This window comes from Triticum urartu, chromosome 5, assembly GCF_003073215.2.
Source record: "Triticum urartu cultivar G1812 chromosome 5, Tu2.1, whole genome shotgun sequence".
Taxonomy (NCBI): domain Eukaryota; kingdom Viridiplantae; phylum Streptophyta; class Magnoliopsida; order Poales; family Poaceae; genus Triticum; species Triticum urartu.
In genome coordinates this window covers 287766018-287789014 of record NC_053026.1, presented here as the reverse complement: position 1 = coordinate 287789014, position 22997 = coordinate 287766018, and the positions used below count along the sequence as shown (strand labels likewise).

At 46.3% G+C, this 22997-nt stretch overlaps 1 long non-coding RNA gene across 4 annotated transcripts; it reads right to left on the bottom strand.

Annotated features, from left to right (window-relative positions):
- Window positions 1–15373: 15373 nt before the first annotated feature.
- Window positions 15374–19988, bottom strand: LOC125508633. 4 transcript variants are annotated; one of them, XR_007283682.1, is made up of 7 exons: window positions 19506–19988; window positions 19175–19334; window positions 17493–17995; window positions 16804–16887; window positions 16318–16496; window positions 15646–15759; window positions 15374–15468 (listed from the first exon to the last, which is right to left on the bottom strand). It is a non-coding gene; the product is annotated as an uncharacterized LOC125508633 (long non-coding RNA). The 4 variants fall into 4 exon arrangements; XR_007283683.1 differs by having other exon boundaries at window positions 15374–15759; window positions 17493–17631; window positions 17816–17995; XR_007283681.1 differs by having other exon boundaries at window positions 15374–15759; window positions 17493–17631; window positions 17832–17995.
- Window positions 19989–22997: the final 3009 nt, after the last annotated feature.

The window sequence follows — 22997 nt, the reverse complement described above, 5'->3', positions numbered from 1 at the left end:
AGCACCCATGGCCACTCCCTATAAAGAGCCCTCGCCTCCCTCTCTCAAACCCATGTAACTTCGCTCGCTATTGCCATGAGGCTGCTGTGAATCGTCGACGCCATTACTGCCACTACCGCCGCCTTCGCTGCTGGATTTGGCAAGAGCCAGCCTCCTCAGCATGCACCGCCTCCACCAAGCCATGGCATGCGCTCCCTCAGATTTCTTTGACACAGTCCACGTGACGTTCATCCGAGCCATGTCGCCATCGTGACGAAGCTGCCATCGAGGTGAGACCCCCGTTGGCCACACTGACATGTCCATCGTGCTCGCCTAGCTCGCGCGCATCTCTTTAACCTACCGCGTGACCATAGGGACCCCCTAAAGGTCGTTTCCGACGATTCCCGATGCTCCACCTAGACATCACCCACGGACCCGCCGTGCAACGCTACACCCAACCAAGCTTTTCCCAACGCCTAGGACGCGCTGGAGCCCAAACCGGCGCCGTCGTCGTCCCCAACTCCACGTGAACTCCGGTGAGGAATTCCCCTTCGTTGAGACCCTAGCGCGATAAAACACCCATCATGGGATCTCACTTGATCCAACGGCTCACAGAGCCCCTCACCTCGAATCGGTACGGGCCAACCACACGCCGCCAAGTGACCAACCCTTATCTAGAACCGTTTGTGTGTAATTTTAATCACTGAAATTCAAATGGTAGTTTACAGAACCCCCCTAACTTAGAAACCTCATAAATTTTTACGAGAAGTCCAATTTGGTGAAACTTTTTTGCAAAATGATCCTTTGGAAATACACTTTCACCTAGAAAAATAATTTTTTTTCTTTTGAAGAGTTTAAAGTTCAAATTCAAACATAATAAATTTAAATTCATATAGGGTCTAATTTGCAATTCATAAATGCAATTTAAATAGTGATTTTTTTGCATAGTAAACCTTGTGTAATGTAGTTTCAACTTAGATCACTGAATTTAAAATTTGAATAACTGAAATTGTGAATTTAAATAAAATTCAGTGGAAGCTTAAATTCAAATTTAAAACTATTTAGTTTGACTTTTAAATAAAAGACCTAAATGGAATGATTCCTTTTGCAGTTTAGTTCAGTAACTAAAATAAACATTGTAATTTTTTTTTATTTATATTTAAGTTTAGGAAACTCAAATACTATTTGAATTCAATTCAAACTTAAACTAGGTATAACCTTCAAACCATAAAGTCAAATGGGATGCAACCTTTTGCTTTGCAATTGAGGAACCTAATTAAACTTTAGTAAATAACAATTATAGTGGAATTAAAATAATCCAACGCAGCAACCCCCTCCAGAAAGTCTCAAACAACTCCGCACATGTCATCACAAACCAAGGACTAGTGTCGCTGATAAAACAAAGCTGTCAGTCCATCTAGCCTTGGTGCCTTTTTCGGTCCCATCTCAAAAAAAGGGCGTGTTCGATTTCTGCGTCTAAAATATGTGCTACCAATCTGTCATTCATCTCAATGGACATGACTGAATGAACATTCTGAAGTAGTTGCCCCGCCCCTATAGACCCTTCAGATGTGAATGGTGTCGGTGTCAAAACCGGCGGATCTCGGGTAGGGGGTCCCGAACTGTGCGTCTAAGGTTGATGGTAATAGGAGACAGGGGACACGAAGTTTTACCCAGGTTCGGGCCCTCTTGATGGAGGTAACACCCTACGTCCTGCTTGATTGATATTGATGGGTATGAGTATTACAAGAGTTGATCTACCACGAGATCGTAATGGCTAAACCCTAGAAGTCTAGCATGTATGACTACGGTATTGAGTATCCCCTATCCGGACTAAGTCCTCTGGTTTATATAGACACCGGGGGGGATCTAGGGTTACATAGAGTCGGTTACATAATATGGAATCTTCATAGTTGTTCGCCAAGCTTGCCTTCCACGCCAAGGAGAGTCCCATCCGGACATGGGCACCGTCTTCGGTCTTCATATCTTCACAGCCCATCAGTCCGGCCCATAGATAACAGGCCGGACGCCCGAGGACCCCTTAGTCCAGGACTCCCTCAGTAGCCCCCGAACCAGTCTTCAATAGCGAGGTGTTCGACACATGGATTATCTTCGGTATTGCAAGGCGGGTTCCTCCCTTAAGTAGTGTATTCGTCCGTAGAGTCGATGTCTCCCCTCGGCTTCTGCGCGCTTAATGTCCTCGTTTTCCATGTGTCGAGCGAGTGCAGACAGTCAGGGTATTTTTTGCAAATAACACCCCAGCTCTATAAGGAAGAGTATCTATTTAAAGAGATTGGATCTCAGATCCCTTTGGCACCAAGCGGAAAAAATCCTCAGAGACCGCCAGGCAGGACCATTCCAACATGGCCAACAACCCCAGCTCCTCTTCCTGTTCCAACCTAGAGAGAGGCGAGTGGGAGAGGTGCTCTATGCCCCATAGCCGATTGGCAAAGCTGCAAATGCAGGGATTTCTCCCTCCAGCAGATCCGGTCCCTGTTCGAGCAGGGTTGGCCTCCTTCAACGGCAAAACCTAGGCAGAGGATTCTCCCAATCTGTCTACGGGAGAACGGGTATGCTTCGTCCCCTATCTGCTGAGGGGGGTGGGGTTTCCAATTCACCCATTCCTCCGAGGGCTGCTGGAGTACTACGGCCTCCAGCTGCACGATGTTACCCCTGGCTCCATCCTCCACATTGCGAGTTATGTCGACCTATGCAAACTATTCCTGGGTTGCGAGGCCCATTTTGATTTGTGGAGAAAATTATTCTGCCTCATCCCTCGCAATCAAGGTGGATAAATCTTTGAAGTGGGAGGAGCCGAAGTGTGGCGCATTGCCGGGACCGGATATCTGTTCGGCACACCGAAGAAAGCTCCCGAAGAGTGGTCTTCCGAATGGTTCTACATTGAAGACGTTGCTCTACCCAACCCCGTCCGCATAGGCCTCCCAGAGTTTTCAAATGCTCCGCTGAAGAAGCGCCATAGCTGGCGTCCTCGGAGCCTCGAGGAAGAGGATAGCGCGGAAATCAGCTTGCTACTGGACAAGATTAAAACGCTTGCCCAGTCTGGATTGTCAATAGTCGAAGTGATGGCAACTTCCATAACGCGGGGGGTCCAGCCACTCCAATACCAAGGGCTGCCCATGTGGCACTGTAACGGAGAAGATGACGCCTCATGTTATGGCCGGAAAGGCCCGAAGACCCCCGCCGCTCTAGCCAAGATCCTGGCCGAGCTGTATAAAGGGGAGAAGGAGGAGTTCAGCCGTCTCCAGCATCGAGACGGACTTTCCATGTACAATCCTCCCAGCTGGGTAAGGTTCGGCTTCACTTAATTTATCTTGTCCTTGGATCATTCGTTGACAGGCAGCATCTTATCTGCTCATAATAGGAATGTCGAAAGGCTATCGAGGAGATCCATGACCCTGCCCCTCAGTCGGAGAATCGCAACCGGGATCTTGACCCCGGATATGAAGAAGACCCGGACATATTCATGGAGCTTGAGGAGTGAACGTTCTATCAGATGAGCTACGACGGTACATATGTACCTATTATCGCCGACTACCCCGGCCTCCTTCCAGCTTCATACGTAAGTGATCCGAAGACACCTTATTCAAAAGAAATCTCTCCTTCCTTCTTACCCACCGCACTATCCTGTGCTCAAAAGGGGAAGGGTTCAGCGTGACGTACCGCTCCAAGGGTACCTCTGAAGAGGGCGTCCCCTACTCCGTGCGAGTCTTCCAAGAGGAAAGCAAACGAAGACACGGCCGTACCTTCATCGAAGAGGTACGAATTCGCCAACATGCACCTGAGCAGTCACGTCCAACCATGACCTTCCCGTTTTCCATGTGTCAGGAGAAAGGTGCGCTGGACTATATCCGGAGGTTCGAGCGGTCGTACTTCCCGCAGCCAGGATTCAACTGCCGTGAAGACGGGGTCAGATGCGGGGGCGATGCCGGACTGTCCCCCAGCCGAGGACTCAGACGATGTATCCGTCACCAACTCGGAAGTGGAGAGTGCCATGAATCATCAGCGCCGCCGGGCCATTTTACAAGACCCTGGCTTTTCAGAAGAGTCGTTTAATGCATTCAGCTCGGCCGATGCATACATCTGAGCTGCTCGAGATGGAATTAACAGGCCCACAAAGCAACATTTGAAAGATGTGCATGTAAATTTGTTTTGTTTGACTATGATAACCATATGCCAGTAGCCCCCGAGACTTAAAGGAGTTGAAACAATTGATTTAAGGATCAATGTACAACCAGGTGCTTACGGAGAAGAACACCCAACTAGCTCAGGAACTAGAAAAGTGTCAGCGCCAGCTGCTTGCTGCCAATGCCGAACTAGAGAAATACAAGGCATCTCCCGGTAATATTTCCCTCTAACGAAAATTCATAATGATACACCGATAGTGTGAATCTGGGTAGTTATCTTTGTGTTGGGTCGTTAGACCAAGTACGGGAGCGGCTGGACGCCGCTTGAAGCGAAGAACACGGAACCAAAAAGCTACTAGCAGCGGGCGAGCGTGTACTGACAAAAGTCGTTCAGGAGAAAAAGAAACTCCAGGATTCGAACGCCAAACTGGGCGAAGAACTGAAAGATGTGCGAGCTCAGCTAGTGGACTCTATGAAGGAGAACAAGAAGCTGCGAGGCGGCATATTCAGTACGTGGCCGCTTTTATCTTACAATAGTTTGGAGGTGACGGTAGCTGATATAGCTGTAATTGCAGGTGTATTGACGAACCGCCCCGAAGAGGAGGTGTTCGAATCATCAAGTGATCTTCTGCAAGGGCTGTCGCAGTTGCACGAGCAAGCTCGGCAGGCGATGCGGAGTGTATCCAAGGCTTCATGGCCATCCGACTCCCCTCCAGGAAGCATGGAGAAGCTGGTAGAGCTGTTCAAGGGAGCGCGGCGGCGTGTCCGGCTGTGGAAGATATCGGCCTGCCGAGAGGGTGCGCGAGAGGCCCGGGTCATGGTGAAGACGCGATATACCAAGCTGGATCCTAATCACATGGCTCGTGTCGGACCACTAGGGCCGAATGGGGAAGAAATTCCCGTTAGCTTAGTATATGACCAAGTAGAGGTGGCCGCCAAATATTCCCAACGGGATTGTAAATTAGACCGCCTTTTAGACGGTATAGAGGAGGAAGTGTTTGAGTCGTGAGGGACTATGTACATTCCTTCTAGCTGGATAATAAAGAAAATTTTCATCGCCGACCTTTTCACTTCAACCTCTTGACCTGAAGGTTCAGAGTGTTTCCGAATACCGTAGCGGTAGAATATACCGGGGTATGCGTGGAAACCAGGCGCAGGGGTCATAATTGCTAAAACAGACAATGTGTATCCGGCTAGTTATGTTATATTACATTATGTAAGAAACATCTTCCAGAGAGAATAGTTCCGTTAAGGGTTCCTTTCCCTGGGTGTGCATGCATGTTAATGTGCATGTCCGAACTGTGATTGATAAAATCGTAGAGTAAGTAACATCTGGGGTTCACAATGGAGTGAATGTGGAAACACCTTTAATTCGCTGACCGAATATTCTCTTAAGAACACTAGCTTTCGGCTTCCCAGTCTGAGGTACACATCCGGATGACCCGGCAGTAACAATCGCAGAGGTGCTCCCTTTATGCCCTAGCCGAACTAACGGGAACGTAGGGCATAAGCACAGGAGCCAAGCAACCCAGCTTGGCCAAAACTTAAGTCATATCGATGCATATAGTGGCGAAGAAAAGGTACATATGGAAAAAAGGAAAGCATATGTGCTGAGCTTGATGCTCGAAGAATAGTCGCAAGCTTCTGTACGAGAAGCCCCCGGGTATAGTGAATGTACATATTTAGAGATGTACGCGTCAGGTAGGGATGGTCTAGCCGCACTAAAGCTGTAAGGCTAAAGAGAAAACGAAAAAAGGTAAAAGACAAAAAGAGAGAAAAAATAAATAATGGTAATAACAGGAGGGAGGAAACGAACACAGGGTTCGGTGTTAGGCATAAAATCGTCGTAGTCTGGCCGCATTCCAGGGGTTCGGCTCTAGGTGATTATCTGACGCCTCACATAGGCGGTACGCTCCTCCAGTGAGAACTTCGTAAATGATGAAGGGACCCTCCCACTTGGGCTTGAGTTTGTCCTTTTTCTTCTCCGGCAAGCATAGAACGAGTTCACCAATGTTATACGTCTTGGCCCGCACTTCTCTGCTTTGATACCTGCGAGCCTGCTGTTGATAAAATGCGGAACGGGCTTTGGCGATGTCGCGCTCCTCCTCCAAGGCATCTAAGTTGTCCTGTCGATCAAGCTCGGCTTCTCTCTCTTCGTACATACGCACTCGAGGTGAGTCATGAGTAATATCGCAGGGTAACACTGCTTCCGCACCGTACACCATAAAGAAGGGTGTATATCCAGTAGAGCGGTTGGGCGTGGTCCGCAGCCCCCAGAGTACTGAGTCAAGTTCCTCCACCCAGTGCTTGTCTGGTTCCTTCAAAGAATGCACTAGTCTGGGTTTGATGCCGCTCATAATGAGACCATTAGCCCGTAAAACTTGACCATTTGTTTCCAAGTGATAGACAGAGGCGTAATCGAGCTTAATGCCTAGATTAGCACACCAGGTTTTCACCTCATCGGCTATAAAATTGGAGCCATTATCGGTGATTATACTTTGTGGGACACCATAACGGTGTACCACGCCGGATATGAAATCTATTACTGGCCCCGCTTCGGCCGTTTTAACTGGTTTGGCCTCTATCCACTTAGTGAATTTATCCACCATGACCAGCAGATACTTTCTCTTATGGCTTCCTCCTTGAAGGGGTCCGACCATATCGAGTCCCCAGACCGCAAAAGGCCAAGTGATGGGGATTGTTTGTAAGGCAGTGGGGGCATATGGCTTTGATTGGCAAAGAGTTGGCATCCGACGCAATGTTGGACAAGGTTCTGTGCATCTGCTCGGGCCGTCGGCCAATAAAACCCTATACGGAAGGCCTTGCTAACAAGGTCCCAAGCTGCGGCGTGGTGACCGCCGAGTCTGGCATGAATTTCAGCCAAGAGCTGCCGCCCCTCTTCCTCGGATATACATCATTGAAGGACTCCGGTGGCGCTTTTCTTATAGAGCTCTCCATCATGAACCGTGTACGCCTTTGAACGCCGGACAATGCAGCGGGCCTCATTCTGGTCCTCAGGAAGCTCTTTCCTGTTAAGGTAGGCCAGGAAGGGCTCGGTCCATGGGGCAATGACTGCCATGATGAGATGCGCCGATGGTGTTATTTCGGTGGCTGAGCCCCCGACGACGTCGGTGTTTCCGAGATCTGGGGTTATGTTTGGATCCGGACTAGTATTGCTGTTTTCCCCCTGCCACACCGCGGATGGCTTAAAGAGCCTCTCCAGGAAAATATTAGGTGGGACGGGGTCGCACTTAGCGCCGATACGAGCAAGAACATCCGCCACTTGATTACTTTCTCGAGCCACATGATGGAACTCGAGCCCTTTGAACCGAGCCAAAAAATTTATGACTGCGTTACGATACGCTTCCATCTTCGGATCTTTGGCGTCGAAATCTCCATTTATTTGAGATATTGCAAGGTTTGAGTCCCCGCGTACTTCTAGGCATTGTATTCCCATGGAGACAGCCATCCGAAGACCATGCAATAAGGCCTCGTATTCGGCTATGTTATTGTAGTCTGTGTATAATATTTGGAGAACGTACTGGACGATGTATCTAGTAGGGGATGTTAAAACGACGCCCGCTCCTAACCCTGCCAGCATTTTGGAGCCGTTGAAATACATGACCCAATTGGAGTACGTGCCATACTCTTTAGGGAGTTCGGCCTCTGTCCATTCGGCGACGAAGTCAGCCAGTACTTGGGATTTGATATCTCGATGTGGCTTACATGTATTGTCAAATGGGAGGAGCTTGATGGCCCGTTTGGCAATCCGGCCCACAGCATCGCGGTTGTTTATAATTTCATTGAGTGGTACTTCGGAGGCCACCGTGATCGAACACTCCTGGAAGTAGTGACGGAGCTTTCGGGATGCCATGAAGACCACGTATGCTATCTTTTGATAATGAGGGTACTGGGATTTACATGGTGTAAGGACGGTAGATACGTAGTATACTGGCTTCTGAAGCGAGAATTTATGTCCGTCTTGTTCTCGTTCAATTACGAGTACGGCGCCTACCACCTGATGTGTTGCCGATATATATAATAACATCGGTTCGCTGGAGTTTGGTGCGGCCAGGATTGGATTGCTCGCAAGAAGGGTTTTTATTTCCTCCAGTCCGGCTGTTGCCGCGTCCGTCCACTTGAAGTGGTCGGTTCATCATAGAAGGCGATAGAGTGGCAGTGCCTTTTCTCCCAATCTGGAGATAAAGCGGCTTAGAGCTGCTACGCAACCCGCGAGCTTTTGAACTTGTTTAAGGTCTGTTGGCTTAGCCAATTGTGACAAAGCTCGGATTTTGGCTGGGTTTGCTTCAATTCCTCTATTGGAAACGATGAAGCCCAACAGTTTTCCAGCAGGGATGCCGAAAACGCACTTCTCCGGATTGAGCTTAATGTCATACACGCAGAGGTTGTCGAATGTGAGACGTAAATCGTCTATTAGTGTTTCGACGTGCCTAGTTTTGATGACGACATCGTCCACGTAAGCTTCAACTGTCTTGCCGATCTGTTTCTCCAGGCATGTTTGAATCATGCGTTGGTATGTGGCACCGACGTTCTTGAGCTCGAACGGCATAGTGTTGAAGTAGAATGGCCCATATGGGGTGATGAATGTCATTGCAGCTTGATCGGATTCCTTCATTTTGATTTGATGGTATCCGGAATATGCGTCAAGAAAACACAGTGAGTCATGTCCTGCGGTGGCGTCAATGATTTGATCGATGCGCGGCAGGGGGAAGGGATCCTTGGGGCATGCCTTGTTGAGGTCTTTAAAATCGACACACAGGCGCCAGGATTTGTCCTTCTTTGGTACCATCACCAAATTTGCCAGCCAGTCCTGATGTTTTATTTTTCTAATGAATCCGACCTTGATTAGCTTGGCTAGCTCTTCCCCCATAGCTTGGCGTTTGGGTTCGGAGAAGTGCCGCAGTGTTTGCTTGACCGGTTTGTGTCCCTTCAATATATTGAGGTTGTGTTCGGCCAACTCGCGTGGGATTCCTGGCATATCAGAAGGGTGCCAGGAGAATATATCCCAGTTCTGCGCAGGAACTCTCGTAGAGCGGCGTCAACCATTGGGTCTAGTTCTGCTCCTATGGATGCTATCTTCTTGGGGTCCGTTGGGTGGACTTGGAATTTGACTATTTCTTCTGCCGGCTTGAATGAGGTGGATTTGGGTCGTTTGTCTAGGACCACATCATCTCTGTCCACTGTGGAGAGCAGCGCGGTTAATTCTTCAGCCCCGAGGGCTTCAGATAATGCCTCAAGGGCCAGGGACGTGGTTTTATTCTCGGCGCGGAGTGCTATGTCCGGATCACTCACTAGAGTGATTATGCCGTTGGGCCTTGGCATCTTAAGCTTCATGTACCCGTAATGGGGTATTGCGTGAAAGCGCGTGAATGCATCTCGCCCCAAGAGGGCGTGGTATCCGCTGTTGAAGGGGGCCACCTGGAAGGTTATTTCTTCGGACCGATAGTTCTTCGGCGTGCCGAATACCACATCGAGTGTGATTTTTCCCGCACACCATGCCTCCCGACTGGGAATGATTCCTCGGAAGGTCGTGCTGCTTTGCTCAATGCGGCTCCTGTCTTTTTCCATCTTTCGTATTGTATCCTCATAGATGAGGTTTAGTCCGCTGCTGCCGTCCATGAGAACCTTGGTGAGCCGAAAGCCATCCACAATTGGGCTGAGGATCAAGGCGGCTGGTGCTTGGACTGTCCTGTGTTTTGGTTTGTCACTAGCGTTAAAGGTTATCGCTGTGTTGTTCCAGGGGTTTATTGTTGCGATCTGGCAGACTTCGGCGAGTTCGCGAAGTGCCGTTTTGCGCCTATTGTTTGAAGTGAATGTCTCAAAGACTGTCAGTACTCTGGGTTCGTCGTCTTCTGGAGGGTGTTGCTCCGGGATGTCCTTGGTGAGGATGTCCTCGCCGTTTTTGGCTACTTGCCGGAGTATCCAACATGCTCTAAGGCTATGGGTTGGTATAGTATCCAGTGTGGTGTGTATTTTGCAGGGGCCATCAAGCCATCCCTCCAGAACGGTTCCACGCCGCGTAATGGGTTTGTATTTCTTGGCTATTGGTCTGGGCGCGTTACAGGGGTGCACCCTTTTTGCCTGGACCAATGGTTGAGTTGGGGCCGATAGCTCCCAAACTGTGTGATCTCTCCAGGCGCTCTCCATTGCATTGTACTTCTGTACAATAGTTGCCAATTCAGCGAAGTGTAGTATGCGGCGGTGATTAATGGCGTTGAGGAGTCATTCGTTCGTGCAGTTATTGCGGAACGCTGATATCACGTCCTCATCGCATCAATCTTTGACCTTGTCCTTGACAAGGAGAAATCTGGCCCAGAAGTGGTGGACCGTTTCTCGAGACTGCTATTTTGTGCTCGTGAGAGCACTTATGTCTGGGTGGGTGGAATTGGATCTGAACCCTGACTCGATCGATGATCCGGAGTCTAAGGTTTTTCCAGACTGAACAGTCCGGGCTCCGGAGTGTCTTCTGATTTTTGAAGCCTACCGTCCGACTCTAAGTTTGGAGGGTAAGGCGTGTCCTTCTGCCGGTAGGTGTCCGGCTTCTCGAGGTTGGAGATCCGAACATAATTCGTCCTCAATATAAAAGAAGGGTTATCTCGCTGCTCGACTACTGCTATATGGTCGGTGATCGGTGGAGAATTAATCTCTCTCTGGTCGGGTTTAAGCCCAATCTGATCGTAGTCTGTAGCGACTCCCAAGGCGGTAATGCGATCTAGGAGTTCATTCAAAGACGATAACTCCGTCGGATCCATCCGTTTGGCGTATTCAGAATCAACGCAGATGCGTTTTTCGATGACTCGAGAGGTCATCTTCGCTGGCTCGGAGGCCGAGCGGGCGATCATGGTAAAATCACCCAGTTGGAGGGTTTGGCCCGAGGCCAGAGCTCCTCCGGAGGTAATATTTTCCTTGACGATAAGTCGAGCCATCAACCTCTGCGACGACCGCACAGTGGAACTCTCAATGAAAGCACCAATGTCGGTGTCAAAACTGGCGGATCTCGGGTAGGGGGTCCCGAACTGTGCCTCTAAGGTTGATGGTAACAGGAGACAGGGGACACGAAGTTTTACCCAGGTTCAGGCCCTCTTGATGGAGGTAACACCCTACGTCCTGCTTGATTGATATTGATGGGTATGAGTATTACAAGAGTTGATCTACCACGAGATTGTAATGGCTAAACCCTAGAAGTCTAGCCTATATGACTACGGTATTGAGTATTCCCTATCCGAACTAAGTCCTCCGGTTTATATAGACACCGGGGGGATCTAGGGTTACATAGAGTCGGTTACATAATATGGAATCTTCATAGTTGTTCTCCAAGCTTGCCTTCCACGCCAAGGAGAGTCCCATCCGGACACGGGCACCGTCTTCGGTCTTCATATCTTCACAGCCCATCAGTCCGGCCCATAGATAACAGGCGGGACGCCCAAGGACCCCTTAGTCCAGAACTCCCTCAAATGGTTTTATTTTTCATAAAAGTGCACCGCCATCTCCCTCATTTCCTCATCCACCATACATTTTGTCCCACCATCCCTAAGCAAAGCTTTAACATTATTTTTCCTTCTTCCATGCAGGCTCGGCTATGAAAATATTGTGTATTTCGATCGCTCGCCTCTAACCAATCAAACCTAGACCACAGTTAGTTTATGATTTCTTCCCTTTCATAAATTTCCTAGTGTTGCTCAATTTCGTTTATTTCAGGTGTGTGCCCAAGGCCAATAGACCTCTTCTTGGAATCCCCTACTTGTTGCTTTAAATTGGCTATTTGCTCCTGAATCGAACTGAAGACCTCATGGGACCACGCTTGCATATGTCCCCACACCCTTCTGAGTTTTTCACATGTAGTCGTGATCCCTTGGTCTCCTATGCTCATTGTAGCCCATGCACCCGAGACCATCTCGTCATATTTTTCATGGCGTGTCCATGCTTCTTCATAGTGAAATGGCCTACTCCCTATCCACACGGTGCTAGGAGTTGTCTCCAGCACACAGATTAACAACCCAGTATGGTCGGACTCCTCACCGATAATATGCTCGACCGCCTGATGTATACTACACAACTTAGTCTTGTAGACCCGTGTTGGGTCTCCAAGCGTAGAGTTTTGTAGCACATTAGCAAGTTTCCCTCAAGTGGATGACCTAAGGTTTATCAATCCGTGGGAGTGCGTAGGATGAAGATGGTCTCTCTCAAACAACCCTGCAATCAAATATAAGAAATCATTTATGTCCCCAACACACCCAATACAATGACAAATTGTATAGGTGCACTAGTTCGGCGAAGAGATGGTGATACAAGTGTAGTATGGATTATAGATATAGGTTTTTGTAATCTAAAAAATATAAAACAGCAAAATCGTGAGAATAACCCACCTAGCATGGAAGATACTGACCGCCTCCTGTCACTTCATGAGCGATTTGGGCATACAAAACAGATTATTATTTGAAGATTTAGAGTTTGGCCCATGCAAATTTACTTGGAATGACAGGTAAATACCACACATAGGTAGGTATGGTAGACTCATATGGACTAACTTTGGGTTTAAGGAAGTGGATGCACAAGCAGTATTCCCACTTAGTACAGGTGAAGGCTAGCATAATATCCTAAGTAAGCACCACATGTTGGAGGATCCATAACAATATAAATTCTATACAAATATATCCAAAAATAACTCATTATGTTGTATTCCTTGTCCAACTTCAACTAATTTGCTCAAGTTTCAAAATAACTAATGGCGCTCACAATCATAGAAGATGTCCAAGATAGTATATTTATATGTGAAATCTCTCTTCCTTCAGTATTCTTTCATGAATTGTTCAAGTGACCAATGTTGTGTTTGCTAACTTTCAATAAATTTTACCACCTATACTTCTTATATGTGAAGTCATTACTCCCCATGGGATAAGCATATGAAACATATATAAATTTAGATTTATGATATTCAATTCATTCAACCATTTACTCATAGGATACGAGTGAAGCACGAGAGTAAATGACAAACTACTCCAAACAAGATAAAAGTGAAGATCAATGAGTACACTACTCCAGGTTGGTCCAAACGCAACACTCCAATCAAAGACCCTTCAACGAAACTATGTGCGATGCATTAATCACAGACGGTGCTGTAATAAAACCGTCAAAAAAGATGCAAAACGTTCGCGATGGCGGTGACATCAAACACGGTTCATATTAGAGTTGCATGTGCGATGCGTAACAAACGGTTAATCCATAAGAACTGTTTACGATGAGGCAGAACAACATAAACAGGCAGCCAGATGAGGGTGTGTGCGATATATACGACATACAGTTCACTAGGATGAACTGTGTGTGATTAGGCAACACAATAGAAACAGTCAGCCGGGTCAAGGTGTGTGCGATGGAGGGCATACAGTCCAACACAACAGAAACAGTTCAACTGAACAAGATGTGTGTGATACGCGGCAAACAGGTCCGTAATCAGAAATGTGTGCAAAGACTAAATAACACAGACGATTGCTGCTAATAAGCCGTGTGATTTGCTCTGTCTACAGAATTTTATATATATATATATATATATACATCTGGGCTATTCTGTTACCCTACTTGAACTGATGAATTCAAGCGGCTGAACTGATGAAATTCGAGCACTTGAACTGATGCTTTCTGTTTCTGTTAAAAATCGTCTTCTTTAGTTCAATTTTTTGGCAATTTTTTTTGTCGAAACGGGGCGTGTAATATATCGTTGGAAAGCTCTTGACATCTACATTACAATTTTATAATTTGTTTTTGCAAAAAAAATGGTTTAAGTGCAGTTTTGAAAAAACCGTTTTTTCAAAACCGAAAACGCAAAACATATTTTGGACGTAATTTTGAAACGGTTTGTCGGAATTGAGCAAATGAGATGGCGTTGGAAAGTTTGTGAAAATCCACATCTTCCACATATCTACTATTTTTTCAAATTCTATATGATTTAAAAGTAATTTGAAAAATGATGAAATTCTGGGCGAAATGTATTTTCGCTGTTTTTTTGCAAACGCTTTGTCGGATTGACGCAAATGATACGGCGTTGGAAAGCTATGGAAAATGCGCAAATTTTGCATATAGAAAGTTTTTTTCTAATTCCTTACGGTTTAAATACGAATTCAAATATGGTGAAATTTGGTTTCAAACGCGATTTTTTTAAAAAGTTTATCAAAATGGGGCAAATAATATATCGTTGGAAAGCTATCGAAAATGCGAAACTTAGTCATGTTGAACATTTTCTCAAATTCACAACCATTTAAGAGTAATTTGAAATACGGTGAGACCCATCGTGCTGCTTTTTCGTCCGAAAAACAAAATACTCGTACTGATTTATGTGTTTGTTTGTACTAAGGTATTTTTCATAGAGTATTTTGAATACGGTGAGACCGATCGTGTTTTTTTCAATTCAAAAATAGAGTAATCGAACTGATCTCCGTATGGATTTGTATAGAGCGTGTTTTCACCGACCAAAGCACATTCTTTTAATAAAACATGCTATCTTTTTTCTGGCCGTGAAATTGTGTTCATTGAACCTCCCTATGGCCTCGGTTGAACTATTAGGTTTTTTCTGACTATATTGAACCGGCGCAATGCCTTGCATTAGCTAGTTAAATATTTTTACACAAGGAAAGCCTATATTGAACTAGCGCAATGCCTTGCATTAGCTAGTTAAATATTTTTACACGAGGAAAGACTGTTATGGGGTGTGTGTATACATTGCTTTACGTTGTAACCCCTTGATCTGATGCATGTTCACCCGTTGAACCGACGCATGGTCATGAGAGAACTGATGTTGTTTTGCAAGGTGGACTTTCAATATAACTCGCAACAAGTTGGCACCATGTTCACTACAGCAGCTATGCAATATAGGAAACAAACTTTCACCCCAAAAACTGAGAACAAAATGCTTCATGTGCAAATTCCATTAGGCACCAAACAACAGTTCTCCAACAATACAGTCCAAGAGTCCATAGAGCATTTTGTTCAAGATTTCATATATGCACTTTATTTTATATATGAGAACAAAATGCTTCCCAGAAAGTACAGAAAGTTCATAGAGTATATCTCTTTGTTCAAAACACACACTATGATACTAGAACTACTGAGAGTTCTCCAACAATACTCTATGAACAGGTCTAGGAGTTCACAGAGTTTTTAGTCCAGGAACACTTTATGAACATGTCCAGGAGTTCATAGAGTTCTATGTAAAAAATGATATAGGAGTAACAGAATTACTGCCAACAAGAGAGAGGTTCCCATTTGATTTCACAAAAAATCTTGTATCCTCCAAACAGTAGTACTGAGGCCAATAAAGCATTGGAGCAACCTGGGCACAAGTGCAGAAAAGTTATACAATATATCCCTCATTTTGAACTACTATCACAAAAATCGGACATAACTGGACGGAGGGACTTGCTTCAACCATAACTTCTATGTTGTCTCCTTCTTATCAAACGAGCACACTAATTGTACATATGGTTTTGTTGGAAATAAACCGGCATACCCTCCAGTCTGCGAGCGGGTTGGACTAGCTCCCAGGGGCCCATTCGGCACCAGTTTTTTTGGAAATGGAGGCGTGCCCCCAGCCTCTGCATCATAATTCGGCACCAATTGCTCCCTGCATTTAATCATAACAAGTCATGAGTTCCCATAACAAGTTCAAACACATTCTAAGTGACTTGCACAATTAGTTTCATATTTGTGTAACCAAGCAAGTTCATGTTCAGTAACTTTAGAAGTTCCCAAAGAAACCTGAAAAGATTTCTACTTTGAAATACTTCATTTTTACTTCCCAAATACTTTATTTGTTTTGAAACATGAACTTCTACATTTATTTCCTTAGAACTTGTTATCTTTTCCATGTGAATTCCATGGGGTTTTTGTGTTTCATTATTTTTGTCTATGTTGTTTTCTGTTTTGTATGAACTTATAGGGTTACACATGTTGAACTTATAGACCAGTGGTGCTCAGACGCAGGGGGTAGGCGACAGCGGCATGTTGGACTGCACTGGACATTTTTTTCTGCACTAGATAGTGTGTAGACATGCTGCCAAGGTCACACACATGTTTTGCTAGAACAAGTTGAACTGAATATCTTTTCATTTTGAACTTTGAAAGAAGCTACAACTTCTGTTGCCCAAATGTGTATATAATTTTAAGTTTTCCAAGCACATACCTTTCTGTTCTTGTTTGTTGACGGGCACGCCGCCCCTACTCCTACGGACTGATGGCATCGACGAAGTGGAGCTGAAGGAGCAAGGATCACGAGCAGCCTATGGACTGAACCTCACTGTGAATGGTTCGACACCAACGACATGTTTGGAAGGGCAATGGCAGTCAACATCTTATAGCCCCCTATTTTGATAAAAAAATATCAAGGCTTCGGTATGAACAACTGAATTGTTAGAAATGTACAGTCAACATCTTTTTGTTTTGAATTTTTTTCTGAACTTATTAAGTTTCTATGTATGAACATATAAAGTTTCCAAGAATGAACTTTTTGCTATGGGAAAACTGTAATATGCATATACGCACTAAAGACTCTGCCTACTGAGCATAGTATGATAGCAAAACGAAGCAACAAGTTACTGAGATTAGCGAACCAATAGTAAATGATGTCTGACTGGAATATGCAAAAGACAAGTCATAGTGATGAACTTACATCTCCATCTTCCTCTGTCAAATGGGAAAAAGTAGCAGCAAACACATAAATTGTGCTACAGTGTGTTTGTGCTTCTCTTGTTTGCTGAGAAAAATGAGAGTGAGAGTTATAACTGAAAAATGATACAATTATTTGATACTATAATATCGATTTAGATAGTTGAAGAAATACCAATTATTACAATATTATGAAAAAATGTTATATATGGCAGTTCTATGTGAGTTAAGAAAATGGTTCGAAGGGTGTTTACGAAAATGCTGAGACAGATATATACTTACATTGCTGGTCTTTGATTTATACTGACAACGTATATTTTGTATTTAATTTCTACACCTTTCTCCTAAAACCAATATCAAGTATACATACACAGTAAGAAAAGGTTTTGGCTGGGATGAAGGAATTATCTTCATTACTGTTATGTCTTGCAGGAACTTGGTAGAACTGTTTCGAGTCATATATTCTTATTTGTGGAGATATCCATTGAGGTATCTGGTCAGCTCTGTTGACTGTGGTGAGGGAATGCCGGCTCTAACAATGTAAGCTCTTTGTTTTCGGTGATTTCAACTATTTGTCCTATGCTGAATTTCCGAAACTATCAATGTGTATGCAGATCAATAGACCACTGATGCATAGTATATGTTTCAATTCTAGCAGACCATATCGATACGCTATGCACGTGGTGGCAGTACCTTTTTTCTTGGCAGTAGATCATGTTCACACTTTGCACCATTCTTTTGCTCTGTTGACCAAGACGGGGTACCCTGTTCTCTCCACCTTCCCCTGGTTTGTTCTTCAGTTCAACAACCATTTCGCTGAGCTATATGAAACCTTACATTTTGGATGTATACACAGCCAAAAAAATAGAAAAAATAGAACTTTCATTAGTAATATCAAACTTGTATGTGCTTGACTAAAAAAGAATGATTTCGTTGTCATTATCCAAAGTTGTACGTTGGACTAAAAATTTCCTTTTTTTATCTTTAGTTCTGAACCTTTTTTTTTCTGAACTTACTACTCTATTTGCGTACATTATCCTCTCGTCAGTTTTGTGATTTTAGAATAAGTTTCAGCCCTTGAGCAAGAGCTCGTCCACCACGGGTGCTCGCAGCCGTCCAAGTCGAGGGTTGACGCCAGTCCAAGTAGAATCACACCCACCATCTTCACTAGCATTGCTAATGTTCATATAATATCCCTGGAAAAATCAAATACATTATTATTGGTACAATTTGTATTCTTTCATTAGTTCATATAGAACCCCCTACACACATCAGTAACCAATTAAGCACGCACCGCAACACACCTAGGGCTGTATCTTCTGTACACTTTGAACTGATGATATAGTAGATTAGTAGCACAAGAAAACAATTCTGTCGTCACATCTTTAGAATTTTATAGGTACACCCCAGGACTTTTGAACTGATGACATGGTTGTTTTGGATAGGCTGGAGGTGGAACCTTACATCTCATTTCAATTGAGGTTCCATGTGACACTTGCTTCCCGTTCAACCTTGCTTCCCATTTCATCAGTACTAGTACGACTCAACAATAAATTCAGAATTGTAGCATCGTTAAGGAAACAATGTCGAGAGCCACCATCGACGGACCACCGCCAATGGGATCCTCGGGAACCCCGCTCATGGATGAGCAATAGCCGCAAGGAGGAGCCCCGCTCATGGATGAGCAGAAGATGCTCGTAAATGAACTTTTTGGGAGGATTTGTATTCTTATGTGTGTACTGTTGTTTTTGCAGAGTGGACTTATGTTCTTATGTACTTTGAACTCTAAAGTCACACAACACAAAAGCCAATGAGCTTTTTTTTCATTTTTCTTTCACATTTTGAACCAGTGAGCTTTTCTTAAGGTGAACTTATATTTTTCATGCACCTTCCCATTTTTCAGATCATACTATATTTCAAAGCCAGCTGTAACACAGCTCAGTTATTTTGCATGAACTTTTTTAAGGAAAAGCTAGAAATATTTACTCAAAGTTCAGTAAAAGATTAAGGGAAATAAATTGCAGTGCCAATAGCGAATCCTCTGCCATTTTAGTGTTCATGCTCAATCCTAATTTCAGCATCATTATCAAAGGAGTTAAAATCCTGATTTGCAAGTACCTCTGGATGCATCAATATACACTTAGCTAGGACTAGTTATTGTGAAATTAAAACTAAAAAGATTGTCCAATTCTCAGAAACATAACAACAAAGAGGTTATGGGCAGCAGAGCACATGTGCTTACCAAAATTCAAATGCACGCCTATCGCAATCTAAAATAATTATTGGAATCGAGAGAATTACAGAGGGATTTCTTCCATTCACAAAATCCATGGCATACATGCTGCAAGTATGGGTGAGAGAGAGGAGACACGAACATGGGGCAGTTGGAGAGTACGGTCGCTAATGTTGCTCGCCGACTTGCAACGGAATACTATAGCCCGACAGGTCGCTGGATGGCCTGGGGCGATGGGGTTGGACTGTTGGACGCAATGGCAACCGAACCCGCATTCTGCAGCCCGTTCAACCTCCCTTGTGCTGCAGTTCAGAGAAAAAACAAATTAGCGGGAGAAGAGCAGTAGAGAGGTAAGAGGTAAGACGGATGCATGGACTGCTGTTGGTTTTATTGTTGAACCGCAGCTAAAGACACGGCAGCTGGGATGCCCTCGCGTGCGTGGAGTTTTGAGCAGAGGCGCGGCCGGAACTCACACTCACGGCGGCGAGGAACGCGTGCACCCAGCGGATCCGGCGAGCTGGGAAGCCCCTGGCGGGGGTAGACGCGGGGGAGGACGAGGCACGGTTGTGGCCAGGGCGGCCAACGCGCTCGAAGGCGGGATCCAGCAGGAGGCGCACAGTGGAGGGAGGGACGGAGGCGTCCAGAGCAAGGGGAAGAGGTGGCCGGCGGCGGGGAAGAAGACGGTCTGCATCCACTAGGCGACCATCATTGACGTGGGGGAAGGAGGAGGCCGATGCTGGGTAAGGGACGCGGCCGGCCGTCGGGGAGAGGGAGGCGGCGCGTGGGAGCAGGGGGCGGCGGCGCGTGGGAGCAGGGGGGCGGCGGCCGATGGCGCGTGGGAGCAGGGGGTGGCGGCGCCGGTGCGTGGGAGCAGGGGGCGGAGCCGTCAGGGAGGGGTGGTTCGACAAGATGCTGGGGAGTGGGTGGGCTTTCTCTGTGTTTCGGGTGGGGGTGCAGCACCGGGTTTTGCAAAATGGATCGGGTCCTTATAGGGGCGAGGGGTAACAGAATATTCTGTTACTAGTAACAGAATAGTCCAGCCCTATATATATATATATTATCATTATATATATAACTGAAATAAACATCCGATTACATAAGTGACTATACAGATCATTCACACACACCTCAATAAACAGCTGCATGCATTCTAAACTAGGAGAAACGATCGTCTAGTCATCTACTTCTTGTGATGCTCCCACCACTGCTCTGTGGCTCGATCCCTCGTCTGGGGCAGGAAGAAGGCACTCCCACATGTCAACGATCCGCATGTACATCTCGTAGCTTGTGTACGCGTCCTTGGCCGCGTACTTGACGTGTTGTTCATCCAGACACTATGCCAGGCATTCTTGTCCTCTTGCTCTCATCCTTCATCTTCATGTTGTAGGGGTCAATGATGGCTGAGGTGAAGTCAACCAGGGAGTTCTATTTGTTGTTGTCGTTGCCCCAGACCTTGTAGTGGTCCTGGATGTTGACAAGATTCTGACATTTCAAGCCCGAAACCTTGAGCGCTTTTAGATCGTTGGTGGTGTCCACCGTAGCGAAACTATAGTCGGAGCTGTTGATAAACCTGGAGAAATGCTTGCAAGGCCTTGTGGCTAGGTGGTAGTGGTAGACGAGGACGTCATGTCGCACACATAACTGGGCAACGACAATCTTCTGATCATGCCCGGCATGACCGATGGTGTATGAGGGAGTCCTGGATTAGGGGGTCTCCGGACAGCCGGACTATATCCTTTGGCCGGACTGTTGGACTATGAAGATACAAGATTGAAGACTTCGTCTCGTGTCTGGATGGGACTCTCCTTGGCGTGGAAGGCAAGCTTGGCAATACGGATATGTAGATCTTCTTCCTTGTAACTGACTCTGTGTAACTCTAGCCTCCTCCGGTGTCTATATAAACCGGAGGGTTTAGTCCGTAGGACGACAACAATTATACCATAGGCTAGCTTCTAGGGTTTAGCCTCTACGATCTCGTGGTAGATCAACTCTTGTAATACTCATATCATCAAGATCAATCAAGCAGGAAGTAGGGTATTACCTTCATCGAGAGGGCCCGAACCTGGGTAAATATCGTGTCCCCCGCCTCCTGTTACCATCTGCCTTAGACGCACAATTCGGGACCCCCTACCCGAGATCCGCCGGTTTTGACACCGACATTGGTGCTTTCATTGAGAGTTCTACTGTGCCGTCACCATAAGGCTTGATGGCTCCTTCGATCATCGGTAACGATGCGGTCCAAGGTGAGGTTTTCCTCCCCGGACAGATCTTCGTGTTCGGCGGCTTCGCGCTGCGGGCCAAGTCGCTTGGCCATCTGGAGCAGATCGAGAGCTACGCCCCTGGCCATCAGGTCAGGTTCGGAAACTTAAACTACAATGCCGACATCCGTGGAGACTTGATTTTCGACGGATTCGAGCCCATGTCAGGTGCGCTGCACGATCACGACGAGCATGATTTAGCTCTGCCGTCGGACAGTGTTCGGGAGATCACACCTGCAACTACTCCAGCCTTTAGTCTGGAGCAAATTGCGCCATCCGAGGACGGGTGGATAGACCCCACCATGGAGGCCGCACTCTCAGTGGCGATAGAGCCGGATACTGACTTCACCCCTTACGAGAGTCGTGTTGCCGAACCACTGGATTCGTCTCCTACCACGAGATCGAAGAGGCTAAACCCTAGAAGCTAGCCTATGGTATGATTGTGTGTCCTCTCTACGGACTAAACCCTCCGGTTTATATAGACATCGGAGGGGGCTAGGGTTACACAGAGTCGGTTACAAGGAAGGAGATCTACATATCTGAATTTCCAAGCTTGCCTTCCACGCCAAGGAGAGTCCCATCCAGACACGGGACGAAGTCTTCAATCTTGTGTCTTCATAGTCCGACAGTCCGGCCAAAGGATATAGTCCGGCCGTCCGGATATCCCCTAATCCAGGACTCCCTCAGTAGCCCCACCAGGCTTCAATGACGACGAGTCCGGCGCGCAGATTGTCTTCGGCATTGCAAGGCGGGTTCTTCTTCAAACTCTGAGTACCTGTTAAATATTGTCCAACTTCTCGTAAATGTTGCGCTTCTTGGATTCTGCGTCCAATAATGGACATCTTCCACGTGTCAAGCAAATGTGAGGAGCCAAGGTGTTTTTACATTTACCACCCCATCTATGTGAATGAACTGTCTATTAAAGAGACGAGGATCCTCATATCCAAACCACACCATCCTCCCTCAGTGAGCATTCATCGGAGCGCGCCCGAAAAACTCCATCCCAACATGGCCAGCCAGCGCAGCTCCTCCTCTCGCTCCCGCAGCCCCAAGCCCGGAGACTGGGAGAAGTGTTCCATCCCACACAGCCAATTAGTGAAGCTACAGACCCAGGGATTCCTCCCTCTAGCGTATATGGTCCCGGTTTGAGCCGGGCTAGCCACCTATAATGGCGGGGAGCAAGCGGAGAGCTTTCCCAACCCCTCTAAGGGAGAGCGGGTATGCCTTGTCCCTTATTTGTTAAGGGGACTCGGATTTCCAACCCATCCATTTCTCCGAGGGCTCCTGGAGTTCTACGGACTCCAGTTGCACAACCTCACCCCTGCCTCCATACTGCACATCGCTGGTTACGTAGCCCTTTGCGAGCTGTTTCTGGGTTGCGAAGTTCATTTTGCGCTGTGGAAGAAGTTGTTCTGCCTTGTGCCCCATACACAGAGGGGATCAATATATCAAGTGGGCGCATCGTCGGGACCGGATACCTATCCGGTACCCCGAAGAAGACGTCCGAGGACTGGCCTTCGGAGTGGTTTTATATGGAGAATGCAATAAAAGCCTTAATGCAATGCATTGTTTATTAAAAAACGTGCGTTAGAGCAGAATGATACAGGTAGTGCGATAAGCAAAAAGTAGGACTATGTCCCCTCCAAGGGCAAGCTGAGGAATAATATTAAAGCAAGTATTTCACTCGTTATCGTAATCCACCTGGGA